Here is a 22963-nt window from a genome sequence, read left to right as displayed (position 1 = left end):
AGAACAAAACTTACTGGAGGAATGTCACAATATGAGGTCTAGAGTGATGGCTTTGACAGATTGCAGATTCCTGGAGTAATTTAGTGGCATGAATTCTGGTTACAGGACTGCTATGCCAATCTGAAATCTGTGTTTTCTGGAGTGATGTTTTAGGCTAATTTCCGTGTCTTGGAGTGGTGCCATCGTCAGATAGTATTTTCCTGGAATGATGTTGCAAACTAAGCAATGTGACATCACTAAGATAAAACAATAAGCCTTTTCTTCTGTTTGCTTTGCATCTACAAGGGTTTCTCTTTACTGCTTTTTTATTCATTGTGCTTAAAATGCACCATTGGACCACAATTTACACCACAGGGCCAGCTCATAGTGCATCCACGATCCGCCAAGGGTGTTTACAGATCACAAACATCTTCTTCAAATTTGTCTTGTAAAGTTGAAACATATGTCTTACTGGTTGAACTATTGATGTGCTGTGTTGCAAACTGGAGACTGGTTTGGAATGCTCTGAAAGTCTCAGGAAAATTGCTATTTGTGTTGTTTTGATAAACAAATGTCTGCTTTTCAAAGATTTGAAATTGTCCTTTGTCTGTTGTGGTAATTTCAGAAAACAATATATTGTAGCAGGTCAAAGTAGAGTAGACTGGGAAGCCAAGGATTGTCCACATCAACTGCAGCAAGTCAGCTAAACAGTTCCCTCGTTTCTTTTTTATTTTTTCCACTGGCTCGTTACTATTTGAGAAGTTTCCTTTTGTTGGGAAGCTTCACATTTTTTGGTGGCTACTATTCCTCTTGGTTATAAGGAAGACCCAGCTGATTAAGCATTGGCGTCAACACTGCAACGATCTGGTCAGATTGTTCATAAGAAGTATATTTTACACAACTGTAACTCTGATATTCCTGTGATTTATTGTTTTTAAACAATAACTATTTGCTCACACCTTCTTCACTTTCTGCTCTTGTTTACTGAGCCATTGCACCACTTTGCCATCTTGCCACCTCAGTGTTCTTAGTCCAAATCTAATACCACCGCAATATGAAAATTCATTGTTGTCTTTGACCTTTCCACAAAATGTATTAATGGGTTATGTATCGGTTAAAAACTGCATTCATTTCAAAATAATTTCTCCTGTGGGAACATTGTTGTTTTGACTGTCCCTATACCTATTTTCCTTTTAGGATTACTTGGTAGTCCTAGATTATTTTTGGCTACATTTCATATCACTAAGTCCAGTTGTTGCCCATTTTTTGCATGATTATGCTCTTTTGATTGCTTTGTGCATGCTACCTTATAGGTTATTGGGCCTTTTATTAATATTCCCATTTTTTGGTGTACACTCAGACAGTGCCCCGCTGCCTGTTTGACTAGGCTGGGATGCTGTGTGTTTGTTTTAGTCTTAACTTTATTTTTAATTTGCACACCTGCCTCTCTCATATCCTCCTACATCACACAGCCAGGCACTACTCCCCAAGACAAGAGCACCTTTTTGTTCACTCATCCACAATGCCAAAATACATCCCATATAGGAGCTCAATAAACACAATACTCTACCAACCACGCATTCATTCACGTGGTAGGATGCTATCTGTCCAAAAAAATACCTCCGCCCCACAAAGAGGGATGTGACTCTCTCTATGCAGCTATAATATACGACAATACAGATACTGATTAGGTGGCGTGCTGAATCAAGCATACCATGCCGTTCTTGTTTTATACTGGGCCCTTAATCATATATATTACGTCTGTTTTTAAAGGATTCCCACTTTTTTCTTTATCCATCCCCTCCTTTTTTAGACACCCTCCCACCTTTTTCATCCCATATAAAGTATGGATGATTGAAATCCCTCAAGACTTGCAACTGTGTATTTTTTGTGCCTCTTTAAAAAATCTGCTGGATGCATTTTAATGACACTAACCCATTCCAAAACAGTCATGATTTTAATGAACTTTGTTACTGACATACCCACATGGACGTCATTTGGGGGTAGTCGGGGGTCGTAGCTGTGACCTCTAGCTTGAAAAACCAGGGGTTGTAAAGGAAGTGCCAGGAGTAGCAGGGAGCAAGCTAGAGGTCACAGCTGCGACCGCTGACTACCCAAAATGACGTCCATGCATACCCAGCCCATACACTAGCTCATTTGTCTAATTCAAGCTACTTAAAAAAAAAACAGCATTGGCTAGACCCAAAAGATCTGCCACTGGCCTCCAGCTTTTTGGCTTTGTCAGTACTTGTTTTGTCATGGATTTTGCAAACTTAAATATTGAGAAAGCTGCAGGTCCAACGTCAATCTAAGAAATAATAGCCAAATTAAAAAAAAAATGTTTTGTCTCAAACAGCATATATTGATGTAGTAATGTCCTTGCCGCAGAAGGGAACTAATTTGTGTATAAACGCTCGTCATGAAAGGATAGAATGCAGTCAATCACAGTTAAGTTAGACTATGGCTGAAGTGGGCTGACCCTATGCTGTAGTGCTGTAGTGGGCGGAAGAAAAAAAGTAAATAACACTATAAGAGATAAGGCTGGCTGAAAGCTCTGTAGGCAAGTATATTAGTACCCTTATAAAATGTCTTCAAAAATACCAAACGTATCCACCACTATAGAACTACTTTTTAAGAGTGTGACTTAATGAAAAGAACCTGCATCCTTCCTAGAGATTAGAGAGCAATATAGCCTAGAACCTGTTCTCGATGCCATTCAGCCTCCCCTTGCGAAAAAGATGTTCCTACAATTCAGGCACGGAGTACTGCTGCTTGGGGCCTTTACAAATAACTGGGGGGCACTCTAACTCCGCGTTGTCCGGCCTGCAACCACATTTCGGAGACAGTTCAACATGTACTGTTTTTTTGTCTGGCATACAAGAAGGCTAGACGCCGATGGCTAGTACAGATGCAAAAACCTTGGAACAAGTCACTGTGCGGAGGCCCATAGGATTTTAAAATATGACACTAGTATGCCCATTGTGTATTCTGTCTCCCGATACCTATTCTCCATGTGGTGTGCGTGCCGAGCTATTTTAAAATTAGGCTCTGCTTAATCTGATCACTCCATCACCTTTCTGTGATTTTATATTGGTATCAACCTCACCCTTTTTAAACCTTAAATGCCACTAATGTCTATTTTAATGTATTTATTACATTTTATAACTTTTAATTGGAATTCTTTGATATTATATTGAACATGCACCTTACCTTTGGAATGTATATGTATGAATTGTGACGTATTTTTTACTTGTGCTTTTATGGTCATATCGGCCGAAATAAAAACTTCTTGACTTGACTTGAAAAGAACCTAAGTGATACCTTGTCAAATACAATTGCATATAACCACAGCTGCCAATATTCCCAGGTCTATGCATGACTAGTCATGCCAGTTCTAGGTTTTTCTTTAAATTCTTAGACTTTTAGTCCTGGTTTTATATTGGGTCACATAAAATTACAAGTTCCAGAATTGTAAGAAAAACAAAGGTCTGGCATAACTAGTCACACATGAACCTGGGAGACTTAGGCAGCTATGTTTATTTTGTATGATATTTGACTCCTGACATGGCTCTGTGATACTCTGACTATAATATGTTGCAAGTTATTTAACATAAAGTAAAACAAATCACGCTGTTTGCGATAATATTGCGGGTTTCCACAACCTCTGGCAGTTTAGACCCCATATCCACTTTAGAAAATGCTCCTCGCAAAGATGGCCGCATTTTTACCGTGTGCCTTGCGTCACGTGGAAGTAGGTGGGGTTCAAATATCCCAACATCTCCCAGACTTCTCCTCTTGACACCGTGGGCGTTGACCGTACCGGCTCGTCACTCCGTCAAGGAAGTAAACTTTTGTTCCGCGTACAGCCCCCTTGGAGAGATCGATGCCGTCTCCGGCCATGGAGGAGGCGGCGCGTGCCTGCCTGCTGCGGCACCGCGCGGCCCTGCAGAGGGATCTGCGGACGGTCTACCTGCTGGACCACCTTGTAAGCGACGAAGTGCTGAACCTGGCTGAGGAGGAAAAGGTCCGCGCCCAGCCCAGCCAGCAAGCGCGCACCGCCGCTCTTATCGATGTCCTGCTGCGGAAGGACGGCTCCGCATTCCTTTCTTTCTACAAGGCGCTGCTGCAGGAAGGCTACAGGGACTTAGCCGAACTGCTGCAACCGGGGCTGCCCAACACCCGCAGCCCGGAGAAGAGTCCGCAGCCCTACTCGCCCACCCCTGCGCCCCTGGTGCTGAGTGCTCTGTGCCAAGGAGGTGTGCCCCAGAGACCCATGGTTTTCGTTCCTCGACCACAGCAGGTGCGGGCTATTCGAGAGCAACTGGTGCGAATGAAGCCTGGAAGTTGGGTAGTGTTGCATGGCATGGCCGGCAGTGGCAAGTCAGTGCTGGCCGCAGAGGCACTCAGGGACCATACTCTGCTGGAGGACCGTTTCCCTGGCGGTGTGCATTGGGTGCCAGTGGGCAAGCAGGATAAGGCCGGGTTACTGATGAAGCTGCAGAACGTTTTGGCTAGACTGGACCCAGGTGCTCCGAGGCCGCCGCTTAACCTGGAAGAAGCCCGTGACCGATTGCGCCTGCTTCTTCTGCACCAGTACCCAAAGTGCCTACTAATTCTCGACGATATATGGGACCCATGGGTGCTAAAGGCCTTTGATGTTCAGTGCCGTGTGTTAGTAACCAGCCGGGACAGCAGCGTGGCTAGCACCGTATCTGGCAAGACTTTCCTAGTTCCAATGGAGAGCAGCCTGACACATGAGGAAGGTATAGAGGTGCTTTCACGCTATGTCAACCTTGAAGCGAAGGATCTGCCTGAACATGCGCATGATATTGTGAGGGAGTGCAAGGGTTCACCTCTTGTAGTCTCCTTGGTGGGTGCATTGCTGAGAGATTTCCCCAATCGCTGGGAATATTATGTACGGCAGCTTAGAAGGAAGCAGTTCAAACGCATCCGCAAGTCTTCCTCCTATGATTATGAAGCACTGGATGAAGCGATGTCCATGAGCGTGGACATGTTGAGCGAAGACCTGAAGGGCTTCTACAAGGATCTCTCTGTCATCAAGAAGGATATGAAGGTTCCGACTCAGGTTTTAACTCTCCTCTGGGACATGGAGACCGAAGAGGTGGAAGAAATGCTGCAAGAATTTGTGAACAAATCCCTTTTGTTTTGTGACCGAAACGGAAAAACCTTCATGTATTACTTGCATGACCTTCAACTGGATTTTCTCACAGAGCAGAATCGGCACCAGCTCCGTGATCTTCATGCAAAGGTAGTTCATCAGTACCAAAAGCATTACTCAAAGAATCTCTCCAGTTCCTTTCAGGAAGACAACATGTACTGGTATAATTACTCCGCCTATCACATGGCAAGTGCTAACATGAAGCAAGAGCTCCGTTCTCTTCTATTTTCGTTGGATTGGATTGACTCAAAAACTCAAGCGCTAGGTCCTGCTCATCTGATTCATGAATTTGTGGAATACAAAGATATACTTGATGACCAGGGCAGCATGGTGCGTGAGGACTTTCAAGTATTTCTGTCGTTAAATGGACACCTCCTTGGGCGCAGTCCATTCCCAAATATCATTCAGTTGGGACTTTGCCAGCCAGAAACATCAGCTGTGTATAAGAAAGCCAGAATGCAGGCTCTAGAAGACCTTAACAAAGGTGGTCTTTATATCGAATGGGCAAACCGTAAGAACGCACAGAACATGACCAGTTTGGTTGTTCGTCCGCACACAGATGGAGTTTATCATGCTTGCTTTTCCCCTGATGGGCTAAGGATAGCATCCTGTGGTGCTGACAAAACACTGCAGGTTTTCAAAACTGAAACTGGAGAGAACCTCTTGAGTGTTATTGCCCATGAGGACGAAGTTCTATGCTGTGCCTTCTCTGCTGATGGTGAGTTTGTAGCTACCTGCTCAGTAGATAAACAAACTAAGGTCTGGAATTCGTTAACTGGGAAATTGCTACATACATATGGAGAACACACAGAACAAGTTAACTGTTGCCAGTTTACCAACGGAAATAATCAGATGCTCTTAGCCACATGCTCAAATGACTGCCTGGTAAAATTTTGGGATTTGAGCAAGGAGCAATGCCGCAATACATTTTTTGAGCATACAATGCCTGTTACTCATTGCAGGTTCTCTCCTTCGGATGATTATTTAGCCAGTTGCTCAGCAGATGGAACTCTAAAGATTTGTGATGTTCTGTCAGCAAATGAATTTAAGTCTCTAGATTTGAGAGAGTTTTTCAAAAATCAAGATGAGAATGATTTGGAAGTCTGGGTAAAGTGTTGCTCTTGGTCACTTGATAGTTCTAAAATAATGGCAGCAGCAAAGAACAGGCTTTTTATTTTTGGTGTTAAAACTGGTGATTTATTAATGGAACTCTTGGTGAGTCACCACACTACAATCCAGTATTGTGATTTTTGCCCAAACAGCGCGTTAGCAGCAGTCGCTTTATCTCACTATACTGTGGAGCTGTGGAATACAGATTCTGCCTCCAAAGTTGGTGAATGCAGTGGACATTTGAGTTGGGTACACTGTGTTGCTTTTTCTCCTGATGGATCTTTACTTTTGACCTCCTCTGAAGACCAAACTGTGAGACTTTGGGAAACCAGAAAGGTTTGCAAGACCACTGCAACTACCTTGAAGCAGGACTTTGATGTTGTTTTCAAAGATGAGGAGATAATAGTAGTAGCCCCTGATGAAGGAGGACATTTACAACTTTTTAATGGAGAGACTGGTGACTTAATTTCTCAGAGTGGACCTCAGCAATATGGAATAAATTGTTGTTGTCTTAGCAGGGATCTTCACTTTGCAGCAATCGGAGGAGAAGATGGATCTGTAAGAGTGTTAGAAATACCTAGTACAACCATTCTTAAATCTAGAATAAAGCACAATAAATCTGTACAATATTGCCAATTTACAGCTGATGGCCAAACCCTTATTTCAAGCTTTGATGACGGTGTCATTCAGGTTTGGGAATGGAAATTTGAGAAAGCTATGTTACTACAAGGGCACGTGGAAGCTGTGAAGAAGTTTAGGCTTTTGGAAAGCTCAAGACTTTTATCTTGGTCGTTTGATGGAACAGTTAAGGTGTGGAAAATAACAACTGGGAAACTTGAAGTAGACCGGATTTGTCATGAGGCTTCCATTCTTTCCTGTGATGTTTCACCCGATGCCTCAAAGTTTGTCTCTACATGTGCTGATAAAAGCGCTAAGGTCTGGCGTTTTAGTAGCCCCACTCCTCTCTATGAACTCCGTGGTCACAAGGGTGCTGTACGATGCTGCTGTTTCTCATTTGATAGCACAATATTGGCTACAGGAGATGACAATGGGGAGATACGACTTTGGAGTGTAGACTCTGGTAAGTTGCTTCGTTTATGTTCCAACACGGCAATTAGTGAGGGAGATATACTTCACAGTGGCTGGGTGACAGATCTGCACTTCTCTCCTGACGGAAAAACACTTGTGTCAACGGGAGGCTATCTTAACTGGTGGCGAGTGGACACTGGAGAATCCCTGCAGACTTTCTACACTCAAGGATCTAGCCCAAAGTCTATATATGTTTCTGCTGATTTCAAAACATATGTGACTATTGATAACCTTGGAATCCTCTACGTCTTACGGATGTTAAAATAAATGTAAAAATCCAGTGGTGAAGAAATGTAACAATGGAAACGTACCGTCTTGTTTTTGGTCTAGGCCATAGCATCTGGCGGTTTACACTGACCTAACCCAGTTGAAACTGTTAGCCATTAATATGCACTTTATGAAAGCACTTGAGCCGACCCTTTGCAATGAATGTTTGTTTTTTTGTTTGCCCTACATCACAAGTGATAACCTGCCTAAAGCAAGAGCTAAACTAAGGATATGAATGGATTAGAACACAAGATCTACATTTTCTAGTTTTTAATTGTAACAAGATAGTAGCTTGTGTTGCTTAAAAATGTTCATCTTGGGTGAGAGCTTGGCCTGTTTTCTTTGTGATTGCTGCTGATTTGTTAATGAAATTCCTTTGTATTGGTAGCAAGTTTTTGCCATCTAAGAACCCTCTGCAAATGTATGCATTTTTAGTTTGTGGAAACAGTAGTGACCAGCGTTTTTAGTATTACTCTTAAGCAAAAGCTATCTATGCAAAATAATGGTTCAATAGACAAGCTGCAGTTTTACCAAAGTGTCATACGTGACCTCAGCAGAAGCAATAAGATTACTCTCCACCATCTTTCCTCCTTACTGTCCTGCTGTGCTTTTCACCAAAGATTAGTAAGGTCCTTATTTGTTATCCGCACTTCGATTGGTATCTAAAAAACACCTCATAGCTGTGGAGCAAAGAACAATACAGAAATAAAAATAAACACTGACAGTACAGGCACACAACGTGGAAGGCCTTAATCACTGCTTCCATGTCCCAATAGAGTGAAACATTAGGCTGCTGAATCCTAGGCTCCTACTGTCCATGAAGGTTTGTTCTTCTCAGTGAGATATTCGTCTTCTTTGATTGTTCTCTGTTGCATTAAAATCGTGAAAACCCACAGTGGCTCCTAACATTAAAAGTATTGTAAATCAGCTGTCTGTAATGTATTGTTGCCAACCCAAGGTCTACGTCTAACTATTTTCATGCACAGATAGAACTAGTTGTAGAATCTCACTCTTTTTGGTGATTGGTGTAACTTGGGAGTGGAGAGTGAGACATTGGGGCGTTGATTGGTTTGCTGGGTTAATTCCGCAGTGTTTCCTGAGGTTACTTGCGGGAATAATCTTTGTGCAAAGTAAAATTTAATCTCAACAATAATTTGACTGTGATAGGAGTACGTGGAGTGATCTGCTGGACTAGTAACTTATTTAGTTCAATATCACCATTTACATATCCTTTTGATGACTAAGGGAAATTTACCATAATTTGTATTCTCTCGCCCCACAACATAGTTTTATCTTTGTGACTCCTTTTCAAAGTGAACATTTCTCTCTCAGGTTTGCAGTATGCCAATGTCAAACATGTAAGGACGTTGTGTCAAATTGGGTTCTCTGCCAATCTCATGAAGTACACGATTGCTGCAATGTCTTCTTTAAAAAATGTTGTCCTGCTTAAATGAAACAAACATGGAAGCTTGTACCTTTAAACTATCTCGAAAAACAGGTTATTTTAATTAGTGGTACGTTTTAGTTACAGGGTTATTGGTCCAGGAGACTAGTAACCAATTGACTGCCACAGGCAAACGTTTCTAGGTTGCCATGCAACCCACAAAAATGTATTTTATTTAAATAGCCAGCAGGCTCCTTTCTGGTGATTTTCTTAGTAAGGCACCTTCTAAAGCTGTCATGGGCTGCAGTGGCATCAGTGTTTTTTTTTTTTTTTCTACTACTCAAAACGTTGTCAATAATATGATATGCATTTTTGTTGACTATCATTCACATTTTCTGTGAGATTTGTGATTGTTTTATTTGGGACAGCCAGTATAATAATATCAGCCTTTGTCGTACAGCCTACAGACGTGCCCAGATGATTCCTTTTGAAGTGCGAGCTGATAGTAAGATTGGGATTCAGCTGCTTGTTGCTGAATAAATGTAACTGTTTTTTCAAAATATGTTACCTGAATATAGAACTAAAAGCTGCCTTTATCAATTAATTTGCGGCTTTATAGTTTGGTACGATCACTTTTTCCTTAATCGTACAATTGAAGTCTGTTTTTTTTTTTTTTTTTTTTTTTTTTTTCTTAGCTTGTATTTAACCTGAAAGCTAAGTTCTGTTTGTTATTTGGGCTTGCAGTGCACTCTAGCAATTTGAGAGCATATCATTTAACAATTTCATTAATAAATTTCCCTTTAGAAGCTAAGGCTCGATGCTTGAAGGTTACTATGACATCTTTGTATTCATAGGATCAGAGGAGCAGTACTTCATGAACATGTAAAGCTTTTCACTATCTGTGGCATTCACACACACATAATAAACAGGCAGCTGTTTGTAAGTCAAGTGTTTTTGTAAATTGCAAACACATTTATTTAATTCGTGCTTTTTTGGATCAAGCTTTTGCATCTTCAAAACGTATGAGTTTTCTAGCTCCACTCGGTTGAGAGTTTTGAGATCTTTCAGAAGCAATAAAATAATATCATGTTCATCTGTATTTATAGTCTTCCCCCTCACTGAGAAAAGTTGTTAATCCTTTCTTTAGCAAATCCCTTTTGCATTATTGTAGACACCAGACAATCTTCTGCATATTTCAGACAGTTGGCTACACTTTTTCGTGTACTGCAGGCCTGGGTAGTCGAGATTCTGACATCTTGAGGCAATTGTGTGGTTGCATAAATGGGCTGCATACATGTTTTTCTTTTTTTTTTTCACCCTAGTGTAGCACCTGCATAGCCTGGACACTAAGTTAGCCTCGTGCATCATTAAACTCTAGCTTTGTCACATAACTAGGTGCTTCTTATACCTTCATTGCCTGGCTAGCATCTCCATGTCTTTGTAGCATCTCCACAGCTTTAGCAGCAAGGCTAGCAATCCACACACCACTACGTATTGTGCTACTTCCTGTGTTTAAATCGGTACTGGACTCCTAATGTGCATACCACTGACTGCCACCAGAACACCCTGAGCATCATAATTAGTGGCTTTAACATTTATGCTGGATACTTGTTTGCAGTTGCGGGAAACCGATCTATTTACTTGTTGTATTCATCAAGATCCTATTTAGAAATACAGATCTGTAATACAATTTGCTTTAGAATCCTGTTCCTATGCCATACCATTCATTACAAGGCGTACAGGTTCTTACAGTTTTCATTATTTACTGATCTTGCAACTGCTCTGTCAAACACCCTCAGCTTGACAAGGTATATTTAACACCGTGAAAAACAAAGAAAATCTTTTCTTTTAACCCAAATGAATTTATAGTGATTTATGTTATCTGGTGAAGGTTTAGAGATAATTTGAATAAAAATTAGTTGGACAGAATTTTGTTTGTTTAGCCTCTGTTTAATGAGTGATGTGCACATATGCAAATCCGGTCTCAGTTGATTAGCAAATTTCAGCAACAAATTTCTACATGAAGATTGTTCCACATATTTATTGTTACTTTGACTTCATCAGAAGGTGGCGTCTGAGAGCCAAACCAAAGAAAATGCACATTTAAGAAGGCATTTCTTGGGTAGCGGATGAGGTAGGAGTTTACTCTGTCAAATACATAAACGTTTCTCTTTAGTTCCAGTGCTGTTGCAATGGGTGTAGTGTGGGGATCAATTTAAGGGGACTCAGCCATTAATGTGAAGTTAGTTTGGAGAAAAATATTAAAAGGGAGTCGTGTCATAGTTTACAGTGGGACAAATTCTGACCCTTGAAAGCATTTGACTCTTGGCATTGCGTTAAAATGGTCTGAAGGTATTAATATTAATGTGTTTAATGGTTGTTTATTTAAATTGTATACTTTTTATGTAACTGCCTTAAAATGTAAAAAATGACTATGTATGTGTTGAAATGGCTTTTGTTTACAATCTTTAGCGAAGCCTTTGATATTCGCTGCTCATACATGCTGTGAAAGTAAAATTACTGTTAAAATATAGCTAATAAATATTACTGTTTTAGCACAATTATATGTTTCCAGGGCAAGGGCCTACGTTTTTTCCAGTGGAATTGCACCAGCTGTATAGGAATGGGACCAAAATGCAAAATGTGTGGAATTTTCATTTTCCCTTTTTTTTGGTGATGGAGAAATGTATGCAAATATACCATTATGAATAAAATTCATTAAAACGTTTTGATTTAATGTCAAATGGATATTTATTTAATCTCTTAGACATTTGTCTGTTTGGTATGCAAGCTTTAGGTTGTATCAGCCACAGCCCATGCAGGGGTAAGAGCGGTAGGGCCGGGTGGGGGGGGGGGGGGCTATTTCGATAGACGACGAGGGAAAATTAAATTAATTAATTAATTTTCCTTCGTCTGTCGAAATTCCCCCCCCCCGCCCCACCTCTCTTACCTGCACGGGCCGCGGCTGGGTTGGATGTATGTCTTAAGACTCAACTAACATGCTCTCCTAGATTGAGATGCTGCTGGTCATTCCTCAACACCTACCCCTTGTGAAGCACCCCGGGTGAAGATGGTTATTTGTTATGTTAGGTGTAATTCTAAAGCATTCTATTACCTGCGAAGGCATACTTGCACTTGAGGGTATCCTGTCCTTGAGGATGAGCTTTGGTAAAGCAGAGTTGGTCTTTTCCTTTAACATGGTACATTAGTGAAAACAGTTTTACTCTGAAAACATTGAGGATTAGTGCAGCTCTAAGTCTTTTTCTAGCAAATGTTTTTTTTCCGTTGTGGAATACCTATTACCGGATTTCTGATTGAGTGCGTTTTCCACAGAGTATGGTGTTTAATCTACTAAATTAAACACCATTGCTTAATTTGTGCTGGTGCGGGCAGATGATCCGCACCAGCTCTCGTTTTTAGGGCCCCAAACCTATTTTTTTAATTCTTAGACTTCGATCTAAAACAAGAACGTTCTAAGTAGAAGTAGGAGGAAGAAAGACAAAGATGGCAAAACAGTGACAAAAGGGGAAACCAGCCATGAAAAACAAAATGCAAGAGTGGGTTAAAAGTGACAGTAAGATTAAGATGGTGAAATAAATAGGTGTGCTGTGAAATATAAAGACAAGGCAGCCTTTGTATTTGCATATAAAGACTTTGGACCTTTTTTTAACATACTAAACACTGACAAAGGTCCATTGTTGGAAAAGTATGTTGGTAGTATAAGTCACTCCAACAAGTAACTCGTCATGCTGGAGAAATTAAAAACTACACATGTCCGCTTCTGTGTCTTAATGGACTTGAGATGTATGCAACTTTTCAGGATTCCTAAATGTTTATACTGGGCTGTATTCCCATACCTAGTGGAAATCCTAAAGTATTTACACTACCAAATCAGCAAACCTAATGTTGGGTTAGAGCTAGCATGCGAAGTCAGCGGTAGACCCGATTTACAGGGATTTTACCTGGGGCACGTCACTTGTTTCTTCTGGGAACTACTGCGAAAGGCTTCCTTTTAAGTCCTTCGACCACGAGCCACCAGCAATAAAGTTGAAAGAAAAATCATGCTGGGAAGCAGATTTGACACTATCTTGTTTTTAAAGTATGTGTTTGAACTATTCATCTATTGTTCAGTAGCTTAATATCGTAGTTTCCATGTCGGGTATATTCTGGTGGGTGTCATTAACCCTAAAAAGACAGTTGCATGCATAAAGTTCATCAAATGATCTAGTGACCTACTGCATTGTCAGTTTTTACAATGTAGGTGCCATGAATTTACCGGTTTTGTTAGTGTTCTTAATGTGTGCATTACATATTTAGTAGGAATCTGTTTAAATTATTTATTAAGTTTATTGACAGCATTTATTAGTTATTAATTTACCTTTGCCTTTATGCTCTTACAATAGTTCATGATTACAGCGCAGAGATTTTGATGGTGAACGTAGGGGTTAAGATATGTCGCATCACCACTCCTGGACTGCTCGCTTGCTTTTGTTTTTAACAATAGGAATTTAACCTTCTAGTCCTTGTTATCCAGCCTTATTGAGCAGCACTTGTAAATGGCAAACAAATAAAACAAATTTTTTGAGCGTGCGAGAACATGCGTCTCGCTTGCGAGACACTGTTGTTAACAATAAGGGCTTGGAGCCCGCCTGTTGTTTACCATGTGTTGGCATGCGTGGCACTCTTCATTGCAGCCTCCTAATTTGTCACGGCAGGCCTAACATCATTTCCATTCCTCTTTGTGGAGCAGCGACCAAGTACTGATTGATTCAACTTAATTAGTGCCTGTAAGCTGCCCCCGACGTGCTTAAGGTACTGTATATTCTTTTAAACTTTTAGTGCCCTACACACAAACGGTGTGTGACTGTCAAAAACGGTACATCGTGCTGGGTACCAGCAGGACAAACAAAATTGCAATGATTTACTTTCTGTAGTTCACTTTCTTTTATTTTGCCAAGATCGTCTTTTCTCACTTTGTACTCCATGTTTTCTTTTGTTTTTGATCGGGACGCTGCTCTCGTAAGAAGAGGAATATTTTATTTCATAGCAACATTGTTTTTCTCGTGTGTAATTTCTGAAAGGATGCTTTAGCACATTGTGCAGTACACCCTAATCCACCCCACTCCAAACCACGCAAATCCACCCCACACCAGTCTGCTCCACTCGTATTCAAACCACTCACCCCAGTCGAATCCACTCCAATCCTCCCTATTCACCCGTTCCAAACTGCCACACTCCAATCCAAAACAATCTGCTCATTCAATCCCAAACAATCTGCACCACTCCAGTCTAATACAATGTGCCCCACTACAATCCATAAGTGTGCCGCACTCCAATCTGCCGCACTCCAATCCAAACAATCTGACCCACTCGAGTCTACCCCACTTCAAAACAATCTGCCCCACTCCAATCCAAAGCAATCTGCCCCAATGCATTCTGCCCCGCCCCAATCCACCCCCTCTATTCCAATTCACCCCACAAAATCCACTCCAATCCACCCACACCAGTCCAATCACCCCAATTCAATCCGCCCCACTCCAATCCTAAACAATCCGCCCCACTCAATCCTAAACAATCTGCCCCACTCAAATCCAATATTCTCCAATCCAATATTATCCAATACAAAACAATCTGCCCAACTCCAGTCCAAAACAATCTGCTCCAATCCATAACAGTCTGCCTCACTTCAATCCAATATTCCCCAATCCAATCAAATCTGCCCCAATCCAACACAATCAGCCCCACTCCAATCCAAAACAATCAGCCCCACTCACCCTGACATATTCTATGACGCACATTATCGTATATGCGCTATATAGTTTTATCAGAAAAATTGTAAGTCTGTGCAAATTTAGTGGTCATTTCAATAGAAAATGTGCTGTTTTGTAAATAACAGTGGCTACCACACCATGTTTTTGTTAAATATTTGTGACCATGTGCTCCAAAATGTAACACCAGCTACATATTAAACCCTTTCATTCTCCTGCTGAATGGGCGTGTTTAGTTTGTGACAATTGTTCTTTGTGTGATGCTTGTATTTTTCAGAATCCCTACAAGTTCAGTGATGTAACATTGATGGCATCACCACTTGTCTCAAAAATGTCCAAGCATCACTGCCCACTAGGGCCACAGTAGCTATTAAAACAATCCACATCACCCCAAATCCAATCCACCGCACCTCACCCTAATCCAATCCACTTAAATCCAAATCAGCCAAATCCTATCTACCTCGCACTAATCCACCCCAGTCCAATTCGATCCACCCCAATCCACATCACTTCAAAGCACCCCACTGCAGTCCTCTATCTACCCCAATCCACACCACCCCAATTGGCCCACTCCAGTCCACCCCACTCAATCCTCCCCGCTCCAATCCACCCACCCCACCCCACTCTAATCCACCCCAATCCGCAGCAGATGGTGTTATTTAGGTTGTCTAGATTTTGGGCTGATTGAAGTTACGTGTGGTTCCAGTGGCCATTGCTGATTAACGTGTGGTGTGATTGTCATTGGCGATATTATAGAGGTGCACATTTAAGTTTGGAGACTGCAGATAACAGTGGAACAGGTTAAGTTTGAAATTTGAAACACTTGCATTTCAATAGGACTGCCTTTCTTTCCAGGGCCTTCATGTTAATGGACTTCCAACAATCAAACCAGATGATATAGTATGTGAGGCCCTAGCTAGAACTTGGGTAGTCATGATGTGGTGGCTGGTCTAATCAGCTGAGAAAGTAATCCAACAAGTGGGAAGTCAGCGGAGCCAATAATAGCTGAGCTGCCAGTTCAGCAACACAGGGAAATGTGGTGGGGAATTCTAAATTGACTTTTTTTGTCAAAGCGGTTTCAGGGGATCAGCACTCGTTGGCTAGGTGGTAAGCCAGAGTCCCCAGGACTAGTTAACGTGTCTCCAGGAATATCAAGATGGGCTGCTTGAGCTTTACTGGATCTTGTCCTACATCTGGGTGAATTTCTTGAGGCTGGATCCCTTTAGGCTGAGATGGGCTGTGAAGAGGTTTTATGGTGACTGAGTTTTGACCCAGGCAGTGTTGATATCTACATGTGTTTAAGATAGAGCCATGTGCTGCCAGATTGGATAGAGCTATGTGTTGCCCTATCTCAGATTTAGAGAGTCCTAATAGAACCTATATGTTTGGCTGCAGAGGAGCAAGCAGGGGGTACTCCTCTTGGGCCAATGTCTTGCCTTCTGTGATAATGGTTCACAGGCAAAGATCAATATGGATAACTAAAATTACACAATACCACAGAACAGTAGTGGTCATAGCAGAGTTAAGGTTAAAGGTTATTATGAAACTTTGCCTCATATAAAAAAGGAGCTGTATGATTCACTCCCAGAACTGTAAGGCTTTGAGGTTGACACGGAAATACAGAGATCTTGCCATTAAGTAGCTCAAGTGAAAGACCAGCTTTCCTATGGTGTCCTTTTTTTTCCTTGATAATGTTAACATTTAGGGTATTTCATTTACTTGAGGACTAGCTTTGGTTTTTTGTTACACCTCAATATTTCTTATAGTATCTCGTCTCAGTATCGCTGGTTGTGGGCAGAAAGTACCCAGATTCCACCTTGCAATGGTGAAACCTGATATTTCTCATCCTGCGTAAACTGTCCCTACTAACCCATTCCTTTTGATGTTATGAGAGGCAGGATACAGAACCCTTGATTTCAGAGTTACAGCTACCGCTGTTCACCGGGGCCCAGAGGTCGGAGGGGGCCCAACTACAACAGCCCTTTTGTGGCCTTGAAGGGCACCTAAATAACCATACTGGAGTTCTGAAGCTGAACCAGCATTAAAGATTACTTTCAATTTTGTTTTTATTATGTAACGTTTGCTGTGCGTAGGTCAAATGCCAGTATAGTCTTCTGACATTGCTTATTATTTTAATGCGGAGACTGGTGTTTATTTTATCTTTCACTTACTGCAAAGTGTGTGGATTTTGTAAAGTGAACTATGTGAAAATCTGGCTGGTGTGAATTGAAAGGCTGTAGGATGTTTTCTCCTTTACATAACAAAATATAAATACTTTTATATGAACTGTACAAATATTTTAAAATAAACATTTTTCCTAATTCTAAAGTCTATTGGGAAAACTAAATATGATCAGAACAAATCAAGACACTTTACTTGATGATCCGTAAATGACATCTATTCTTTGACACGCCTTATCGTTTGTGTGCTGTATAGTTTTATCAGTAAAATTATGTCTGTGCAATTTTAATGGTCATTTAAATAGAAAATGTGTTGTTTGTAAATAACAGAGGCTACCACACCATTTTTTTAGTAAAATATTTGTGACCATGTGCTCCTAAATGTAATACCAGCTACATATTGCAACTTACCACCCTCCTGCTGAACGGGCATGGGTCATTTGCGACAATTGTTCTTTGTGTGCTAATTGGATTTTTCTGAATCCCTATGAGATCAGTGATGTAACATTAATGGTAGCACCACTAGTCTCAAAATTGTTCCAGCATCCCTACCTATTAGGAGCACAGGAGCTATTAAAGCACCAGGAGCCTGCTTGTGGCGCTGCCTGATTCCTTCAGCTGAATGAGTAGGACTCGGAGCAGCAGAATCTACTGAAGCACCTGCAGAGGTCTGAATAACTGAGCAGTGCATATGTTCACCTTTTAAAATGTAGTGTGTGCCATTCAGCCCTGGCTGCCTGACACCAACAGAGGTCACAGAACAAGTGATGTCCATTCTGCAGGGTGGCTTCTGAAGACAAGACAGTCACACTATTCATTCACTGTGTTCAGCCTGAAAGGGTGAAGAGCAGACTATTGCAGTTAGTAAAAGAACATAGACTTTCTTAGGACACAGTGCTGGAACTGGGGAAAAGGAATGATATAAGTGTCTGTTTAATTTGTTGTGGAAAACAAAACACACAGGTAACTTTAAACAACTTTTTGAAGTCACTAATGCTTAATTCTTCCTTATTAAAACCAGAAGTAGGAATAGGTATTGTTCTGAGATCATGAAAACTGACCAGAAGCTTGGTAAACAAGATTTTGCTTACCAGAGCGAGATATTGAGAGAGGAGGAACTCGTGTAAGTGTTATTATACACAGTTCTGTAATAGAGGTGGGGGAGCCGACACATTAACAGGGATAGTCAATTTAAGGAGCTGTCTTGGCCCAAAGAGCCATCAGAACATTTGGTATAGAATTATGCAACAACTACTATGCAAAAATATGATGAAGTGTCTAAAAAATTAAATGCAGTATATTTCTTTGACAAGCTTTTCACCTTAGTACGTCCGATTACATCACTGTATTCAGAGGCATTTATTAAAAGTGAGTGTTTTTCCACATTCAAGACCCGCCCTCCACTCCAACAATACCATTAGTGCACTCCGAGGCAAGTCAGTTGTCATGTGCACCCTATATGTGAGCTACATTCTTATTTTACAAGGAGCAGCATTAAAAGTTCATTAGGTCAAACCCAAGAGATTTTTGCACAGCACACATCCTCCTATATTTCAAGGCTTTCTCCTATGCAATACTGAAAACCTAGGAATCACAATTAGATTAAATTTTTGCCAAGGATCACACAATTTGTTGATGTGGCCAAGCTTAGCTTGATCTCAGATTTTCTGATTTCACATTGTGTAATTCAGCCACTAAATTGGCATCCCTTTCTTGCTTCTGTCAAAGTTTAATGCTTTGTCTTTCATTCTTCATGCCTGAGGTTAGAGTGTGTGTAGCAGGCAGAAACCATAAGAATGCTAAGCTCATTTTGGGCTCAAGAGAACCCCGAGCTGCACCATAGCCTAGCATCTGGTTCAAGCCTTCAGTGGATCACTCCATTCTATACTTACTCTGTGTATTCTGTGCCTGAAATAGGCTTAGATACAGCTGCCATTGTGAGAACGGTTTTGTATGTGAGGATATATTAGCTTGCACTGCTGATGGCAATCTTGGACCTGTGCTGCGTGTGAGTCACGCTTCCATTGCTGCCAAATCTTGCGCATCACGTGTTTATAATGTTGTCGATGTTTTGTGCATGCAAAGGTAGCTTTCATTGTTTCTGACCAATTCGGTATGTGTTCTGAGTGTGAGGTAAGTGTGTGCAGCTTTGAGGTGCTGTACTTGTTTTGTGTTTGGAAATCTTGTTTTGCGTGAGAGTCAGGCTTACGCTCATACACCTCTGTGCTGTTCCTTACACTTGTAGCAAGTCTAAAATGCTGGTTTATCGTTGTATCCAAGGGAGTTGTTAATTGGTGCTGCCCAGTGCCATAACTTTATCCTGTCTTTGAAGCAATCTTGCACTGGCCCTGCAGTAGCATACTTGTTCATTAACTTTGAATGAAGCTTGAATTGGCTGGCACTGCACTATCATGCTTGTTTCAGGTCTTTAAAGGAAACTTGCTGGGGTCCTGCAGTACCACCCTTGTTCAATGTCTTTCAGGGAAGATTGTGATGCTCTTGACTACTACTTTGTCTTTTGCATGTGAACCAAAGACACCCTGCTCTCCTTCTCACTGTGCTCTATCTATTTCTGTATGTTTCATGTCTGACCAAAAGACTGGTTTAGCTGTCTCTTTAGTCTATGTTTTCTCAAAAATAATACATAATCGTACTTCGAGAAAATGGGCTTTAGGTAAGCCCACATCACTATTTATCAGACAGTAACCATATTTAGCTTGCTTACTCTGTGTTACTCAGGACCTCAGGAGATATTTCCTTTTGTCCATCCTCCAGCAGCTCACTAGCAAATGCAGACCAGTGATGATTGAATAATGAGAGTATCAACAGCTCTGCTACCATTGGACCACAGCTTTCTTATACAGAGCACCAGGCATCACTGCTGCAAACTTCAAAGTCATCCCACTGTCTTGAAACTGTTATATGCACACTCTATCACTTTAACTGTTCCAAGATGACAGACCAGTATAAGCTTTACTTTTCAAAATCTATTGAAGCACTTGCCCTCCATAGTTAGTTGCCATTTAAAAAAAAATATTTGTTTCTTTATTATATTAGCATATGCTTGAAATACGAAGGAAATTACCTCTTTGTGTTTTAGAAGGCTAGTGGGTGTTTTTTTGATACCAAAAATCTTCTTGCAGACGTCCAAAGACTCACATAGTCTGCAGTGCTGGTCCAAGTGTGACTGGGAGATTTGATAACTACAGTGGACATTCAGGCTTCAGTGTCGTTTACTTCAAGAGCTTTGAATTACACAAGTGGGACAATGTACCAGATAATCAACCTGGGTCTCCTTTGCCACCATCTGTCCAAACTCTGTTCCTTCCCATTGAGTGGTGTACCGGTGTGTAAGCTGTGTGAGTGCAGGGATAGCCATCCTGTTTTGTGAGTGCGTTGTGAAGGATGTACTTATGTGAATGTAGCATTAACATTGTCTTTAGTGAGTGCAGGGTAAGTGGTCTCTAGGTTGAAAGTTGTATGAGTGCAGAGTGAGGCCTATGCTTGTGTGAATGCAGTGTTAGTGATGTGCCCATGTGAGGGCAGCAGTGTGATTGTGGGGTGCCTTCATATGTCTTTGTATGCATGCACTTTACAAGGGCCAAACCTATTGGGTTTGCTAATGCTTTTTAGGTTTATGGCCTTGATTTGCAGAAATGCAGGGCAGGGAGTGGAAATAAATAGTGCGTGTATGCGAGTGGCAGTGAGGTTTGATGTGGCAGATGCAGACTTTTTTTTGAAGGAGATTGAGGAGTGTTGGGGCAACTGATAGACTGAAATGCCATTGTAGTGAGGTGGCCCAGTTACTTTGCTTGCACTAGGGACCCTGTCAACCTAGCTAAGCTAGTGCTAATTGTATTTAGCTCCTTTGTAGTGTTGAACATGCCACAAGTGAGAACTAATGAAATTCACATGGGGGAAATCAATCCTGTAATCCTCCTTTAATACCTCATAGGCTCTAGGAATGTTTGGTCCAATTGAGTGGAGTAGGCTGCTCTGTCTTTATAGTAGCCACATTTGAAAAAATAGGATCAATAATGTGCCCCAGTCTATGCGTATGGGAGGACACATGATGAAGGAACTGACAACCCGCCAAATCTGTGACCACAGTCATCGCTGCTAGGCCTGTAGTATCGTCAAAATACAGATTAAAATTTCCAGCCACTGTGAAGTTAGTAGAGTAGCGAAGTACCAGTGTGGACATAACTTCCGCTAACAATGAGACCAAGTCAGAAGCAGGATCAGGAGGACAATAAATCAGAATTCCTTATATTGTACAATAACTGGAGCCAGAGAAAAGAAGGCTGCTTCACTTCCCTCAATACCAGGCTCGGAGAAGTTGCACTGTAACAATTGCTTGAAAAGTATTGCAATCCCCCTCATCTCTGCGCTTGCCTATCGGGTCTCATAATGGCAAAACCTTTAGAGGTGGCTTGTAAAAGGTCCGGGGATGAGTCCTCCATAAGCCAAAACTCCATTAAGAAGACTGTGTCTGGCAGATGCTCTTCCAGAATATCATATACTTCGTATTTGTGTTTGACTAGCAACCTATAGTTAATTGAAATTGGAATAAGGACCCCTCTTCTCTCACTGCCTTGGTACGTACTCATGAGAAGGGTTGATAGTCATCGCACAAAACCATAATAAAGTTCCACCTGCGTTTTGCCTGATTGCAGTGTTTTAATGGCCGCCCCTAGTTTGGCTTCCGTAATTCCAGCCTCCATAATTCCAGCCAACAGTAGTTCCCGGTCTGGTGCATCTAGTCAAGGGAGTTGGATGTTGTCTATTTCACCCTCTGAGGAGGTGGTCACCGAGGCATATAGGACCCAATAGTAATCAGCAAAAGCGGTAGAGATTTCCCTGTTGCCTATAATTGTATCCCCTGCAAGGCCCTGAATCATGTGTACCAAAACGAGAGTCCTCCTACCAAGCGATGCCCGCAAATCTGGGGCCCTGTTGCCCACCTCCTAGAGCTTTTGTGTCACCAAGTATTGGTTACGCACAGAGTTAAAGTTGTGTTACTTGTGCATCTTCTTATCTATGGGGATAGGCTTTTAATGGTGGATTGTTATTACACTGTGCTAAGGCCTGTAGGCTCATAGTGTAATATTCACTGGATTTAGTGGAGGTGACACACTCAAGGAATCCATAGGGATACAAGATTTTTGCAATGAAAATCCAGATTAGGTCCTGTCGTTAGAGATTTAATATTGTTTTGACAACTGTAATGTTGTACATATTTGTAATTTCATTGCTATATACCTGATGGATAAGCCTTGGGGAAGGTTATGCTTAGTACAGTAGCACTGAGCTGGTTATAGTGACAGGCCAAGTTGGCGATGCAGCGAGCGCAAGGTAAATAGTTTTAATCATTTAATTACTTACCATACTCCTGTCCGTCGTATGTCTGAGTCCACTACCCCCACCCCGCAGCACTCCCTCGGCGAGCCGCCCCTGAAGTTGAGACATCTCACAAATTCGCATCAATGCACAAATTACAAAATATTCTTCCAGCACTTATCTGAGTGCTTCTTACTGGCTGTGTGAAGGTGATTACAGACTATTCAAAGCAGTAAAAAGAAATCTTAAGGCTAAACATAAACATAAGTCTCCCACACCCAGTTGCCATTTTCTCAGTTTTTCTAGGTCCTCTTACTTTCTCTCTCACCTTTTTATTTTCATATGCATTCGAGACGGCCATGGCGTCTAAACCAGTTGAGCATCATGGATTGATATTGTCCATAGTATATCAATGATTTACCTTTCCAACTTGGTAGTTTTAAAGGTGGTGGCCTTGCTGGACCTGTCAAACAAAAATCCACTTTGTACAAAACAAAATCAAGGCAGCCACCTGCTACTGTGCGTACATTTTTATTATAATTATATGCTTTAGCTTGCAGTATGTTTTTCTTTTTTCTACTTTTCTTTTTTTTAATTCATCTTTTATATGTTTTTGAGTTTGTGTGCGTTTGATCGTGGTTCTGCAATGGAGTGGATATGAGAATGA

At 41.3% G+C, this 22963-nt stretch overlaps 1 protein-coding gene and 1 pseudogene across 4 annotated transcripts in view; both read left to right on the top strand.

The window, feature by feature from the left end:
• Positions 1-22963, top strand: part of APBA1 (amyloid beta precursor protein binding family A member 1) — a 413377-nt gene that overhangs the window by 28955 nt on the left and 361459 nt on the right. The gene's annotated exons all lie outside the window — the stretch shown is intronic.
• LOC146866003 (apoptotic protease-activating factor 1 pseudogene) lies at positions 3789-11752 on the top strand (annotated as a pseudogene). Its single transcript, XR_014970368.1, has one exon. The product of XR_014970368.1 is annotated as an apoptotic protease-activating factor 1 pseudogene (transcript).

The sequence above is a fragment of the Triturus cristatus genome, chromosome 2_1 (genome assembly GCF_964204655.1).
Source record: "Triturus cristatus chromosome 2_1, aTriCri1.1, whole genome shotgun sequence".
In the NCBI taxonomy this organism is placed as follows: Eukaryota; Metazoa; Chordata; class Amphibia; order Caudata; family Salamandridae; genus Triturus; species Triturus cristatus.
Note: the sequence above shows the minus strand (reverse complement) of the source record. Positions and strands in the feature narration are given on the sequence as shown.